This window comes from Anguilla rostrata, chromosome 10, assembly GCF_018555375.3.
Source record: "Anguilla rostrata isolate EN2019 chromosome 10, ASM1855537v3, whole genome shotgun sequence".
Lineage (NCBI taxonomy): Eukaryota > Metazoa > Chordata > Actinopteri > Anguilliformes > Anguillidae > Anguilla > Anguilla rostrata.
This window is the reverse complement of record NC_057942.1, coordinates 17,572,808-17,589,672: the sequence shown is the minus strand read 5'-3', so window position 1 is coordinate 17,589,672 and position 16,865 is coordinate 17,572,808.

Here is a 16,865-nt window from a genome sequence, read left to right as displayed (position 1 = left end):
TGTTTTTTCTTACTTTTAGTAATCGATCATACTAGAAAAATTATACAATGAAACTATTTCACGAAGAAAAAGTTGAAATAATGCAAAAAATACCTAATATGCAATATATACAGAGAGCCCAATGAGGAATCAAATTTCTTCAAAAACATGGTGTAATTAATGAAAATATGTTTGAATAAAATCTGGAAATTAATTAAAAACTCTCATTAAATAAAATCTATTTTCATGTCTGTAAGGCAGTTCACAGAAATTTGCCTCTTATCAGACCCTGGAACTCTACGCCGTGTGCCCAGATAATATTGCCAAGTGGTAGCATATATAGTGAGAAAAGTACTGGTCTAGCACTGATACTTTCGGAATACCGTATTTCATTGTTGAGTAGCTGGACTCTCCACTTTTCTCACTATATATGCTACCGATTGGCAATGTTGTCCGGGGCACATGGCGTAGTGTTCCGCTGCTATGCCGACGATACACAGATTTATATTTCAATGAAACCTGGCGAAGCACTGCCGCTTTCGTGGTTTTGCCATGATTGTGTCTTTATTTGATGACTTGGTCTTTTGCTTTGATCGTTTTGTATATAAGCGGAAACGTGCAACGGGTCGGGGAGACTCGTCAACACGGTCTCCTGTGCGTATTACGCCTATAGCCATTTTACCACTCGTTTTGCACCATTGTCACTATTACTAAACACACCACACAATAAACTGCATTCATTTTAACCTGGCATTCCTCTTTGACTCTTACCACTGCACACCTAGTGATTTTAAGGTCCTAATATTCACATAGAATTTTATTTTAAAATTCTGTTGCTAAAAGGGTCTGAAAAGTATATTGACAAAATCGTCAAGTTGTGAACATATATTAGTCCTTGATTTGGATGAACAATATTTTTCACTATGACCTTATGTATTTGGTATTTTTTCAGTTGAATACATTTTTCAAAGTAAATCATTTCAAACAGATGTCCCTGCTTTTTTTTTCTTTAATTGATTATGTTGATTATGATTAGGCTGTTTTTAACCCATATTAATTGAGAAATGTCATATTTGAGATGACTCCCAGGCCTATAATTAGGGTTAGGGATAGAATTAGGGTTAGGTTAGGAAAAATCCCCTTATGAGGGCCCCTTGGCAAAGGAATGTTTGCACTGGGCATTCAATGTAGGCTAATGGAGCCTTTTAGTAGGAAGAATTTGGTCCCTCTTGTTTTGAAGTTTTATGTGTGTTTGTTTAGTCCTCCAGGGAATATGGTGTTCAGTTTTATAATCCAGTGCATTGCTACCCTACGTCTGTCTTCTTTTGTCCCGTTAGTATTTGTTTGAAGGAATAAGAATTTGTTAGAATTATGGTTAGGGTTGCAATTAGGGTTAGGTTGCCATTTTTGTCAGGAAACAATTCAGGAAACATATATTTAACAGACAATTACAGAAAAGCCTCCACCACGACATAATATCAAATCTGTTAGTATAAGTCCACTCTTTCTTTTGTGCATTCTCCTGCCACTTTAAATCTTCCATCCTTCCAGTCAAGATACAAGTTACAGCTGTGTTCTCCCAACAAAAGTTGTTCCCAATATATAATAACATTATATTAGAACCCTTTGACTACAAAAGAAAATCTAATATTAAAAAAACAACAAAAAACTACCCGAACACACTTTAGCTGCCTCACAGATTTATTTGTCATGTGCATCTAAAAGGCTAAAGGAAATATTTATGATGAGATTAGTAATTCAGCTGCATAAGGAAGGTGAAAGTCTGAAAAAAATAAGTGGAAATAAGCAGGAGTTTCCAAAACTGGGGTTCAAAAGACTAGAATAAGATACAGGCGACTCCTGAAATGGATATCGTAATGACCGTGCAAGAACTGGTAGACCACCGAAACTGCCGCCATCACAAAGACAGGGCTCAAAGATTTTGCCTTTGAGAGATAGTAAAAATCAAGCTCCAATCTTGATTCTGATCTGAATAAATCCACCGTGCGAAGACAACTCAGTGTCTGAATGGACGTGTAGCTGGTCAAAAAGCCACTACTGAGAAAAGGATATAAACAAAAGAATAAAATTTGCTCTTGCACAGAGAGGGCAGTATATATGTCGCCGTAGCAATGAAAGACTCTCGGAACCATGTCTACAACCATCAGTCAAACATGGTGAAGGATCAGTGCACTTTTGGGGTAGTATAAGAACACCTGGAGTTGGTGGCTTGGTGTTGATTGAAGGCATCATGAAGGCTTGAACAAATCTTAACATATCATGCTCTGGATAACTTTTGATTGGGAGCAAATTCATTCTACAGCAAGATAATGACCCCGATCTCTTCTAAAAACTCAAAGCAAGTCTCGGAAAACTATGGAGGCTATTAAAAGGCTGGACACATTGTGTTAAATATATGTTATATATATATGTATATTCTGTTATTTTCTGACATTTTCTGACTTTTCACTTAATAGCTGTTTTCACTGGAAAGTAAATAAAAGAAAGGGTGGTCTCTGATGTTTTCACAGTACTGTACTACAAAAGAAGATGGAGTCAGCTGGCAGCACCTGCTTGAGTGAATTACAACAAGAAAGGACAGATGTTTCAGTATAATCTATTATCTTCAAAAAGTAGATTGGCTTGGTGCAATCGTAAATAACGTCTGAATAGGACAAACATCAAACTGGAAATATTGAAAAAATAATCTTGCATCTGTAAATCCTGTGATCACAAAAGTGATAAAGAAATTCTCAATATGGACTTTCTATTTCTGATGGATGTCTAATCATGTTTATTGAACAACCACAGTTAAATGGTCAAATGATGTATTTGAAAACATTTATGATGAAAAATCTATTTTAAAATGACAAAATACCTGTCTTATGTCAAAAAAATACAAAAGTTCTAAATATATGCTTTTTAAAATTGAAATGGATGTGAAATCGTGCATATTCTTCAACCAATAAGTGAGTGAAAATATCTTCAAAGACATTTATGATAAAAAAATATTTCACTGAAAAAATGACTTCTCTTATATCCAAATTGTGACAGAAATAAATAAAGAAATCAAGAGCGCATACTGTGCATGTGCAGCAACCTTTGCACTTGATCACCACTTCCTCACACTTGGACTGACAGGCAAGGGGTCAAACAGCAGCACATTTCAGTCAAACATGGTGAAGGATCAGTGCACTTTTGGGGTAGTATAAGAACACCTGGAGTTGGTGGCTTGGTGTTGATTGAAGGCATCATGAAGGCTTGAACAAATCTTAACATATCATGCTCTGGATAACTTTTGATTGGGAGCAAATTCATTCTACAGCAAGATAATGACCCCGATCTCTTCTAAAAACTCAAAGCAAGTCTCGGAAAACTATGGAGGCTATTAAAAGGCTGGACACATTGTGTTAAATATATGTTATATATATATGTATATTCTGTTATTTTCTGACATTTTCTGACTTTTCACTTAATAGCTGTTTTCACTGGAAAGTAAATAAAAGAAAGGGTGGTCTCTGATGTTTTCACAGTACTGTACTACAAAAGAAGATGGAGTCAGCTGGCAGCACCTGCTTGAGTGAATTACAGCAAGAAAGGACAGATGTTTCAGTATAATCTATTATCTTCAAAAAGTAGATTGGCTTGGTGCAATCGTAAATAACGTCTGAATAGGACAAACATCAAACTGGAAATATTGAAAAAATAATCTTGCATCTGTAAATCCTGTGATCACAAAAGTGATAAAGAAATTCTCAATATGGACTTTCTATTTCTGATGGATGTCTAATCATGTTTATTGAACAACCACAGTTAAATGGTCAAATGATGTATTTGAAAACATTTATGATGAAAAATCTATTTTAAAATGACAAAATACCTGTCTTATGTCAAAAAAATACAAAAGTTCTAAATATATGCTTTTTAAAATTGAAATGGATGTGAAATCGTGCATATTCTTCAACCAATAAGTGAGTGAAAATATCTTCAAAGACATTTATGATAAAAAAAATATTTCACTGAAAAAATGACTTCTCTTACATCCAAATTGTGACAGAAATAAATAAAGAAATCAAGAGCGCATACTGTGCATGTGCAGCAACCTTTGCACTTGATCACCACTTCCTCACACTTGGACTGACAGGCAAGGGGTCAAACAGCAGCACATTTCCCAGAAATTTATTGGGGAGATGTGGTGGGGGGGAGGCAAAGCTCAGATTAGGTCAGTTAAAAGAAAAGAGAACAAATCCACTGAACTTAGTCATACCGATTTTTGTTATTGTTGGCTGAGACGAGGAGGGAAATGTGAAACCTGAGTCACAGAGTAGGGAGAAGCAGTGATTAAAAAGTGCACCAGGTGAAAAGGATAGTCTATAACAATGACTCTGTCTGTCACCTCTTTTGACTTTTCAGCTTGATAGTCTGCATAGCCAGACTGAGCCTTGAGCAGGGCTGGCTAGAACACAGTAGAACCTGAATGTTCTTTGGAAGTTTTGCTTTCTAAACAAGGGTGACACACAGACCAAGGTCTATACTCATAGGTTGTCTGAGGGTTTTGTATGTAGGTCCACATTCAGAAAAAAAAAATCTTGTTTGTGTATTTTCAGCGCAGGAGCTAATGTTATAAAAACTCACGAAAGAAACATTTTGGTATTCAAGCTGTCTTCTGTATGTATTTTTCACTTATGTATGTTGATACCAATTAAAATAGTAATTTAATGAGATGCTATACATCAATGCACCATAATTGACCTTAAATTTAATAATCACAAAGTACAAAGACATTTGCCCTCAGTAACAATCGCCATTTTTCCCAGAACACCATACCAGAAGAGGCCACCCCACTCTAAGCTGATTGTTATTTTAACCACCACAGAAAGCCAAGACCTCAGTTTGAAGGCAAAACGGTTGTCCAAAATACAGAACCTACCACAGTACATTATCTCCATCAGTTAACAGTGCTCTGATGCCCTTCAGGCTATCTTAGACCTAAGTCCTGCTTCGCCTCATCTGTTTGCCAGGAGGAACGAAGACGGGTTTGTCAAGTTCTATTAAAAAAGGAGATTCAATGAGAACTAACTGTGTCTTTGGTCCATTGCTGGTATTTCTGTAAGGTGCAAAGGTCACTTGCATTATACTAGGGTCAACTTGCAAAAAGAGATTAAAGGAGCCAAGCACAAAGGAGCAATAAGAAAAACAAAATCTACAAACAATAAAAGATACACATTTTAACCGCAGTTGCATACAAATTATAGCATAGTTGAAAAGGGTAGAACATGGAAAAGTGCTAGCTGGACCCAAACCCTGAACATCAGGATTCAAGGGCAGACTATCATCTTTAACGCTTCAGCATTGAGTTTAAATGGCAAATGGACTGCATTTATATAGCGCTTTTATCCAAAGCGCTTTACAATTGATGCCTCTCATTCGCCAGAGCAGTTAGGGGTTAGGTGTCTTGCTCAAGGACACTTCGACATGCCCAGGGCGGGGTTTGAACCGGCAACCCTCCGGCAACCCTCCGACTGCCAGACAATCGGTCTTACCTCCTGAGCTATGTCACCCCATGTAGTAGTTATGGTAGTTTATCCATAACTACCAGAGTTAAAAAGTTCAGGAATGGATCTCCATGCATGAACAAAAGTTTTGGGCCCAACTGAACAGAAAAGAAGTGCTAAGAAAAAACATCATGAAAAATGTTCATAATGGGGAGATATGTTTTTTTATAAGCTTGAAATGTCAAAACAATATTACTGATAAAGCACCAACACGAGGGCAAGTTGATGTTATGTTGTGTGCCCTAGTTATGTGGTCCCACTGTGGTTATGCCTCTGTGGTCCTGCCAAGTTTGGTGAATTTTTTGATAATAGTGATGTTGATTTTATAGCTATAGCAGTGGGAAAAAATCTGTACAAACACAATGGGGCCTAGGCACCTACCATGCTACCTTAAAAAGGTTTTGCCTGCAGAGTTTGTGATTGGACTTCACCAATAGGTCAGAGTAGATCTGTTCTGTTGTTCAGCATAAACAAAATGCGAAAACAACAAATACTCCTCGTGAGTGAAGGTAGCCCCACTGTGACTTTTGATAAGCCAGGGCAGGCCACTGGAGAACACCGTTACCAGCTTGCTGAAAGCAGCCATGAGAGGCCATGAGTCATATTGGAAATGACCTTTCGCATTTTTTGTTCATTTGTATTGTTAGACAGTAATACACATATCATTTAAAAGTCTATCGTCAATCTGAAATTATACACATGTGACAGAGAATTGCATAACATGCCTGTGTGTCCTGTCTCATTGCAGGTTGTTCCGTGTTTGGATAGCCTGTCTGGCCTTGTTTAAAAATGCAACCTTAGCAGGAAGGAAGACTGGGGGTATAATGGAGAGCGGTGACAAAGTTTTTCTTTGCTGCAGTTGTGATTTGGGACATCTCGCTGTGCGTGCGTGACTCCTTCCTCCCTCAAATTTCCTGTTCCGCCTCTGGTTCCTCTTGTAAAAACAGGAGGAAGCACCCTTTCCTCTCTTCCCAGCCCAAGTGCCTGATCTTATGGGCCTAAGAGCATTGGTATGGAAAGTCTGTCACCTGCCAGATAAAAAACAGGAGTGGGGGGGGGTCATTTTAGAGATATCCTCTGACTAATACGCTTCCCTCTTCAACTGGTTACTTTTTCAATAAAATGTTTTTTTATCAGCAGTTCCAAACTATCTAACTATGCTTCAGTATATATCCAGCTGTATAAATGGATACAATGTAAAATGCTATGTAAAAAAGTTGTGTAAGTCGCTCTGGATAAGAGTGTCTGCTAAATGCTTGTAATGTAATCTTTAACTCATGCCCAACATAATGAGGAAATAGATTTTCTGTAACCTGCTGCTTGTTAAAATGTATTCAAATATAGAATTCAAATATATATTCATATCAAATTCAAAAGTTTTATGTCAGAGCAACGAGCACAGTGCATGTACCTGACAGGTATGAATGTCAGTGGAAGGTGTATTACATTTATTTTTTCCATTTTCATGAATTTTTCTACTCAACCATGCAAAGTGCCTGTGGTTCCTGATCTGCTATTTGGGGGAACACTGCACTAGTACAATCAATTTGAATTATCATATGATTTCTCATGGGTAGCTTGCTTATTTACACCTTGCCACAAAGGTCGCCATTACTATAGGAGAGACCTACCTCTAATCAGAAGAGAGGACTACCTCTGACTGATGAGAATTGGCGTCATGAGGGCTTGTCATGTGGAAGAAACAAATGCCACTAAGCTGAGGGGACCCTAGCGGACATAAACCAACAGTACAATACCCATGCAGGGAGAGGCCAATTATGTCATTTTGCTATATACCTCTGGATTTAGTCAGCTAACAATGTGGCAGAAGCTTTGCAACCACAACACTGCAGATATTCAGTCATTGGCCAGTGGTTTATACAGAAAGAACAGTAATATCTGTCCGCTCAAACAGTGATAGAACAGCATTGTCCCTCGGCTCAGAGATCGGGTGAAGGCGGTAGATATCCTCCTGGATAACATTGAAGTAACCACAAGTGCTCCCTCTATGTAGGAAAGGTATAGAGTCACTAGGTTGTGTAACAGGCTGTATAAGAATGTTTGGTGGCCAGAACAGACTGATCAGCCCATCTAGGCTCATCATTTTACCTACTGTCTAGGGACTATCTAGCAATGTCACATCTGGTCTTAAATGCCCAAGTGGCTCATCTTCAGCTACATGACCTCAATCATCATCCTGTTTGGTTTCAGTGAATTTGTTTCAGTTAGCCTACCAGCTTTTTTTCCTTCATTTGATGACAGGACAGTCATCAGTTCCCACTGGAGAAATGGAGTGGCCAGTGGAATAGCCAAGGCAACACATTTCCCATGGGAAAATCAATGGTACCATTGAACCAATGACGGAAAGAATGATACTGATGTGCTGGAATTACAAACTGTTTTTCCTTGAAAGTCTTAAACACGTCATGGCTTCACAGAATCACATCCCACTTTTTTGTGTCCAGTATAATTTGTCCCTAACAGCACCTTTAAAGCCCAAGACTTGACTGCCCGAGGTTAAATAAATCCCCTGTTGTCTAAGGGCCTTCGCACTCCTGCCGGGGGCTGGGGTGTGTCACCCATTCTTTTGTGTTCTTAATTCTATCCTCTGCTCATTCCATCTGTTCCGCAGACCCTGGCAAGGACTGCAGGTTTCTGTCTAGGAACATTCTGGAACACAACACATTAACGATGTTTCAGAGAAAAAATGGAAAGGGAACAAATAGCCATAGCTCTCACATCTCTCTTATTGGTGACTACTCTTGCTCAACTTGTGGGCATCGGAACTGAGCTGAAAAATAGCAGCATTCTTCATTTGTTACTGAGCATAGATGCATCCATGTCACCATTGACACCATCCTCAGGATTTTTCTTGCTTATGAATGGCTTTGGTGGTGGAAAATAAAGGGGCTTGTGCACACTGAGTGTAGGGCAGGCCACAGCAGTGGAGACAGGAATGCAACCCCTGGGGCATTCCACTTTCAAATGTCAATCATACGACAAACACCCACTCGCTGTTTACGTCTGACAGTGCTTAGGTCTGGTCACAAAGTAAATTCACTGTCGTGGAAGAAGCTACCAAATTCTCTCCCTGACATTCAATCTGCCACCGTTCCATTGGATAAAAACAATGTTAATCAGCTGAATGCTTCTCAGTTGTAAATGTGTGCCTACTTCCATAGTGTCACCACTGAGTTTCCCTTTTAGCTGTTACGCTCACGGCATAAAACCCAGTAATATATCATTGTCACATTCATAATTACCCTTGTGGTTATTATGAGCTCATTTACTTGACACAAAATTATTTGTGGTCCTTGTGTGTGTGTGTCTGTTAATAATATCATAACCAGTCTTTTGGCATGTGTTGTTGCCAAGACTGTGGAAATCTACCTCAGTCTGCATGAACAGGAACTACAGTGAGATTCCTTTCTTTTGTTCAGAGAATATGTATTTTCCACCCCCACCCCCATCCCCCCTCCCAGGAACATGTGTATCTAATTTATTAGAATGATTTATGATGTACTGTAGGCATAGCAACAGCAATACACAAGTCGCGCCTGGATAATAGTTAGGCCAGTTGGCTTTTAGAGTTCATGAAGGGGTCGGCATTGTTTACTTATTTAGCCATGTTGATGACTCGCTCCATATTTGGATGTGAAGCAGAAGTCTTTATAGTTCCTCAGTCACCCAGCTCAGATGAGCTGAAAAATTGCTTGCCACATGACCTCATGAGGTTTCTGAGACTCTTTTCAGTCTCTTTTTCAACAACCATTTAATTAACACTTACCTGAGTTAAGAAACTTTCTACTATTTTCCCCCTTATTAGTATTTTTTTTTTTTTGCTGCAATCATTTGCTTGTGCAATCTGGGTTTATTGTATCTATTCACTACACGTTCCTTTCAGAAAGCAAGAACGCTGATGCTGCTTGAGGTCAACAACACCACATTACGACATCCTTACACTTTCAACAGCTTATTGACCTTCTCTTGTAATGTGCTGCTTGCATTAACAACCTGTGAGGGTTATCCCCTGTTCACACAAGCGATTAAGTTGAGCAGTTGCCGAAAGCCTATTCATTTTCTATAGTGCTCAGCAATGGCCAGCGACCCCAGCAACTGAGTTGCCATAGGTTGCCAGAGAAAAGTTACTTGCGGTTAATTTTTCTTTGCAAGCATCGCCCGCCAGAAGAAAATCAGAGTTTGTCAATATGATACTATTTTGTGAATAATTGTTCTTCTTGACTTTTTAGCTACTCCTTGCAATGAAGTTTGCTTTTTGTTTGTGTAGTTTGCTGCACAAAAATTTGAGCGGCTTTTTCTTTTGACAATGACCTTAATTTGACAGACTCCTTGATCTGCCATATTGTTTTGAGTGATTTGTGTGAGCTTAATATAAAGTAAACTGTGTCTGTGTCTCTGTGACATAACATGGCTTCCTCACACAGGAGTCTGAATATGCTGTGGCAGGTAGTATTGTGGTTACTTACCGGTAAAAGACGTAGTTCACCACTGGCCACATTCCACAATCCCCACTGTAGCTTGTGAAGCTGATGTTGTGTATGCGTTGTTTTACCACACTTCATTACGGGAAGTGCCAAATTATTCTTTTTTGTGTTAGGTGCTAAGTAGGTGCTGTCATTGTAATTCATCAAGGCCTCATCTGCTGGGCCAGCCAGCCGTCATTATTGCTGAAAAGCAGAGAAGGCCATTGGCCCTCTGGAGGGCTGTTAAAACCAACAGCAGACTTACAAAATAAATATCTGAGGCAAGCATGGGAGCTTTTATAGCCTTGGGATTAATTCTTCCTGGGCTTGCGTGTTCAACCCCCTGTGGTACTTCTCCCCTTCTCTCCCCCTCCTCTCTCCCTCCTCCTCATCAGTATCCTTCACCATTCTCTCCAGACCAAACACCATAAATTACATAAACAACCTATAAGTAGTAGCGTCCATGGATGAAATGCATTCACCAACGTTGAGGAAACTTTGGGAGTCATGCCAAAATCAAGTTGGTTTCAAACATAAGACCAGCAGCTGAATGTATATTTTAAGATGTGTGTGGGATTCTGTACAGTCAAGGGGGTGAAAAGTGCCCAGCAAGCACTTTCGTCTGTTCAGTCCTGAAACTGATTCTGTGGTGTTTGTGTCTTGTTTACTGGTTGTAAGGTAATTCTTCCAAAAACAGTGGCATCTCATCTACAGCTACAGCAGGGATCCTAGCCTGGGTACGGCTTTCATTTTGCATTCTGGAGAAAATCCTGTTTTTTACTCTGCTGAGTAAATTGATCTTTACACATGTGTTCTGCCAAATTGTGTAATCTCTCTTGGGGAGCAACTACAAGTGTGTGTTTGAGTGTGGACGTGTGAGAGACAGATGTTTTTGTGGGTGTGTGCGTGTGAGAGAATGTGGGTATTTGAATAGTCCCGTTCCACTGCACTCTGACTAGGAACATTAAATATAAAAATATAGGACATTTCAAACTGGGGCACACTCATAAAGAATAAAAGAAGTCTTTTAAAGTTTTTTATTTTTTTGATTTTTGTATATAGCAAGACTGTGAGAAACATTTGTGCAGTCAGGACAGAGGCATTGTGTGAGTATTTGGGCAAGTAAGAATGCGTGTTTGTGTATGTGTGAGAGTGGATATGAGTGCATGTTTGTGTGCTTGTGCATATGTCTAATGCTTTGTGTATCCATGGGCATTCATTGCATGTGGATGTGTGTAAATGTGAATTTTTTCTGGGCTCATTCAGTCTGGGCTGTGCTGGGATTGCACTCCTGGGTTATGCAATATGTATTGTCACTGAGATAAAGCCTAATCCCTGGTCTGTCACTGATTTCACCGATGATCTCATTAGTGAGGCTCACTGGGACTTCATCCACTCAGCTGCCAGCGAGTGGGCATTGTAACCTCACTGAATTTGTCACAGGAACTGCACCAGTGAGGGCCCACTGTGTGTGGCACTGCATCAGTGAGGGCCCACTGTGTGTGGAACTGCACCAGTGAGGGCCCACTGTGTGTGGAACTGCATCAGTGAGGGCCCACTGTGTGTGGCACTGCATCAGTGAGGGCCCACTGTGTGTGGAACTGCACCAGTGAGGGCCCACTGTGTGTGGAACTGCATCAGTGAGGGCCCACTGTGTGTGGAACTGCACCAGTGAGGGCCCACTGTGTGTGGAACTGCACCAGTGAGGGCCCACTGTGTGTGGAACTGCACCAGTGAGGGCCCACTGTGTGTGGAACTGCATCAGTGAGGGCCCACTGTGTGTGGAACTGCATCAGTGAGGGCCCACTGTGTGGGAACTGCACCAGTGAGGGCCCACTGTGTGGGAACTGCATCAGTGAGGGCCCACTGTGTGTGGAACTGCACCAGTGAGGGCCCACTGTGTGTGGAACTGCATCAGTGAGGGCCCACTGTGTGTGGAACTGCATCAGTGAGGGCCCACTGTGTGTGGAACTGCATCAGTGAGGGCCCACTGTGTGTGGAACTGCATCAGTGAGGGCCCACTGTGTGTGGAACTGCACCAGTGAGGGCAAGTTGTGGATCTGCTATCACTGAGGCCACTGTTGGATCACCTGTAAATATTTGGTCGATATTCTTTCTACCCAGCTGGGAACCTCATCACTAGGAAACACTGTGAGGATGCACAGGAATTGTGGAACTTGCATGTGAGGCTACAATGAGGAATCATATGAGCACTGACACTCAAAAGTGGGCCCACGAGTGGAATTCAGGACAGGGCCGAGATGTTGTTGAACTCATTCAGTATGGGACCACTTGTGAGGAAAACCCACCAAAGTTGAAGCCGCCAAAACTGGTTACTCGGAGTGACGCAGACGGGTGAGGGCAAGTTATGTTTCAAATACACAAGAACTGCACGGCAATTGGATTCACCTTGTAAATATTTAGCAGTCGATATTCTTTCTACCAGCTGGAACCTCATATACTAAGGAAACAGTGAGGATGACAGGAATTTAGGAGCTTGCATGTGGGTACAATAGAGAATCTATAAAACTACCTCAAAAAGTGGTGCACCCACCATGGAATTCAGAGACCAGACAAGTGGCCTGAGGATGTTTTTTAAACTAAACTCTATATGATTCAAGTATGGGACATTTTGAAGGACAAAAAAACCCCACATTCCCAAATAGTTCTGTACAACCTAGCCACAACTGTTAAACTACAGGAGTCGACAGCAGTGACGGTAAAGGAGAGGGGAAGGACTTATGTATTAAACAAATACAAACAAGGAACTGCAGGAACACTTTAGTCGCAGCCACATTTTCAGTTTCTTCTTTCTTTTGAACCCCGTGGTTTGGAAAAAAGGCGGAGAAGGGAGTTGAAAACCCTCCTATTTACGTCAGCTAACTGTAAACATACCAGAGGTGGGATCATATAAATCGCAGCACAGTGACTCTCCAATGAGCTCATTGCTGAGTTATGAGCAGTGCTTTTCTCCCTCCCGAACCCAATTTTTCCTCCACCCCCCCCCCCCCCCCCTCCCTCCCACCCATTTTTTTTTTTTGAGTGCCGTGGCCAGAATTCCTGGAGCTTTGAGGCAATAGTTCAAATTGTCTGACTGCCGACTGCAGTGAGGTCGTGAGTTCTGCATCTGGTGGCCCAGATGTGGGGTGCCGTGCCTGACGGAAGTGGGCAGAGGATGACCCAAATGCAGGATACAGGGGCGGGCACAAGCATGGGCACAGATGACACGATGATGATAATGACCCTCACATTTGCCAGATGCGTTTGAGAGCTACTTACAAGGAGAATATGGCACATTGCCTTAAATATGCATTTCTCTGGAATCACCACGACAAAAACAGGACACAAGAATGCTAAGATAGCATTGTATAGGGAGCTAGCTAAAAAGTGTTGTGAAGTTTAACAGTTGAAATCAGACCACCCGTAAGAGCAACATATACCATTCTAATGACCTATGAAAGCAGTCAGTAAAACCAAGGTGTCCATATGACTGCAGACAATGACGCCTGAGAGCAGTGCTAGCGTGCTTTATTTGCACATTGCCGTATGTGCAGTGATCAACAGTGTACCCGAACAAAAACCCTGTGCTATATCAGAGTTCACTTAAGGATACTAGAACCAGATTCTGGGTGCCAGGCAAAAAGCAGTCCCAAATTCTGGTAGCCAAGGTGAAATCGGAACAGGTGTGCTTTCATTCAGACACTGAAAAACACCCGTGTGCACAGCATGTAAGGTGAGCGTGCGTGACGCCTTGTCAGAGGTGCCACACTCTGAGAAGGCATTTAATTAAATTTACCTCTCCTGGGTGGCGCTGATAGTTTGACAACTCGACACGCATTTTCCAGTGGTAGACTAAAGTGCAATAGCAGATCTACACCGCCACTATATTAAGACTTTTTCCCCTGTCCTTTGGCTGGAAATTCCCCGCAATGCATTAGCAGGCTTTGTGAATCCAGAGCAGCATGGGTTCAGCCGGTCTGGAGTCACCAGCTGAATTGTGCCATCCTGGGATAAGTGATTCCTAGAATTCTGCCCCATTGCGTTCTGGATCCATGTCAAAAAGCCACAGGCCATTACCATAACAACACAGTAAACAGATTAGCTTAGTCCTCTCAAGTGGAAATTTGTCTTTGGCCTCACCCAGAGGACTTATTTACAAATTAATCCATGATTCTGATACACAAAACAGTCCACATTCAATCATACTATCTAAATAATATAAAGCAAAAACAGGCCAAAAATAATAGGCACTTGTCTGGATTTAAATATATAAACATAAGACATCCTGTCTTGTGTCTTCTAATTGGCTGCTTTAAGTGAGGCATAGCAGTCTGGGAAATATTTTAACAAGGTTCTAGTACAGCTATGTATACCATACAAAAGGTATTTAGCCTAGTCTGATTCAGTAAGCATCCAGCGGTATAAATTGATTATGTGTTTAAAAAATGTTAACAATGTCAGATTGGAGTTTGCTTAGGCAGAAAATTGTAGTGTGAGCAAGGATTCTTACTCAACGCCACAGTCTTAGTGGAACCACCTGAATTGAAAAATGCAGATTACAAGCAGAGCATGATGATTCCTCTGTGCATTGTGAACTAGGACATACAGTTGAAGCCAAACGTTTACGTACACCTAGGCTAAAGATATTCAAACTCAGTTTTTCACAACTATGCACATTTCATGTTACTATACATTCTTTTGGCACATCAATTAGGGCATCTACTTTGTTCACATCAGAAGTAATTTTAAAACAATCGATTAGAGACAAATTTATTTGAGCTATAATTCATTATATCAGAATTCCAGTGGATAGAAAGTTTACAAACACCAAGTTGACTGTCTCTTTAAACTAACTGGAAGATTCCAGAAATTGATGTAGTTACTTTTAGAAGCTTCTGGAATGGCACCTGTGGCTGTATTTAAGGGCCTACTCTTAGAGCCACTGCCTTCTTGCCTTTGATACCATGGGAAAACACAAGCAATTCAGCCAAGACCACAGAAAAATAATTATGGACCTCCACAAGTCTGGTTCCTCCTCAGGATCAATTTCCAAACAACTGAAGGTACTACGAGTATCTGTACAAATTGTATGCAAATATAAAAATCTTGGGACCATACAGACACTGCATCGTTCAGGAAGGAGGGACAAATGAACTCCCAGGGCTGAACAAACTTAGGTCTAAAAGGTTCAATTGAACCCTAAGACAACAACAAATTAACTGGTGAAGGAGTTGGAGGCATCAGGTACCAAAGTATCTACATCCACCATAAAAAGAATCCTACATCGCCATGGCCTGAAAGGCTGTCGTGCATGGAATAAGCCCCTACTCCAAGGCCGGCATAAAAAAGCCAGAATGAAGTTTGCAGGTGATCACCAGGACGAAGGCCTAGCTTTTTGAAGGAGTGTTCTCTAGTCAGATGAAACAAAAATTTACCTGTTTGGCCAAAACAATCAGTGCTATGTATGGAGGAAAAAGGATGAGGCTTTTGATCCGAAGAACACCATCCCAGCTGTGAAGCATGGGGGTGGCAGCATTTTGCTGGAAAAGGGACTGGTGCATTTCATAAAATAGATGGCATCATGAGGAAGGAGGATTATCAAGAAATACTGAAGCAACACCTCAAGACATCAGCTAGAAAGTTAAAACTTGATGGCAACTGGGTCTTCCAGCAGGACAATGATCCTAAGCATACCTTCAAAGTTGTAACAAAATGGCTTAAAGACAACAAAGTGAAAGTACTGGAGTGGCCATCACAAAGCCCTAACCTGAATCCCATAGAAAATCTGTGGACTGAACTGAAAAAGCATGTCCGAGCAAGGAGGACCACAAACCTCACTGAGTTACACCAGTTCTGTGAGGAGGAATGGGCAAAAATTCCAGCAAAGTATTGTGAGAAGCTTGTGGAAGGCTACCCCAAGCGTCTGATTCAAGTTAAGCAATTAAAAGGCAATGCCACCAAATACTAACAAAGTGTATGTAAACTTTTGACCCACTGAAAATCTGATATAGCACATAAAAGCTGAAATAAATTTGTCTCTTAGCTATTATTTTGAAATTACCTCATATGGAACTAAAGTAGATACCCTAATTAACGTAGCAAAGGAAATGTATGGCAGCATGAAATGTGTGGAGTTATGAAAAAAAGAGTTTGAATGTCTTTAGCCTAGGTGTATGTAAACTTTTGGCCTCAACTGTAACACAGAACTAGACAGCAGTAAGAAAAATTAAACAAAAATGAGAGTAAAAAATAAGAGAAAGGACATTAATACTAATTAATTTATACAATCAAAAGTTCAATACAACACCAAATTAGTTTTAAACGATATAAAGGTGGGGGTTGTAATTCATAGTAATTCACTGATGGATGCTCCTAGTCCTCATTTCAATAACCAAGCATTCATCAACTGCTACTATTTGCGACATGATTATGTCAATGAGAAGGGTGCAGTAAAAGATTGCCATACAACTAAGAAAAGTAAGTGAAAATTCCAACTAACTGCAGCCTGCGCCTTGGAAAGAAAATAAAAATTCTTGCAGCAATGCATTCAACTAAAACTAAACTAAAATATGTGGTGGGGGGGAGCAATTACTCTTTTAACCTCTGATCTTTTAACCTGTAAACACTTTAGATCCAAAGAAGGGAGGGACAAGAGAGACAGAGAGGGCAACAAAAGACACAGAGGAGTTTTCAAAAGGGAAAATAATCTTTGCTATTGTTTTAGCAGGAGAGATGAAGATTAGATGGAGAGTTGGGACATTTGAAAATGAGGAGTTTTGCTAATGCTCAGTGTGTCCCTGTGCCTGTGTGTGTGCCTGTGTGTGTGTGTGCGCGCGCGCGCGTGTGG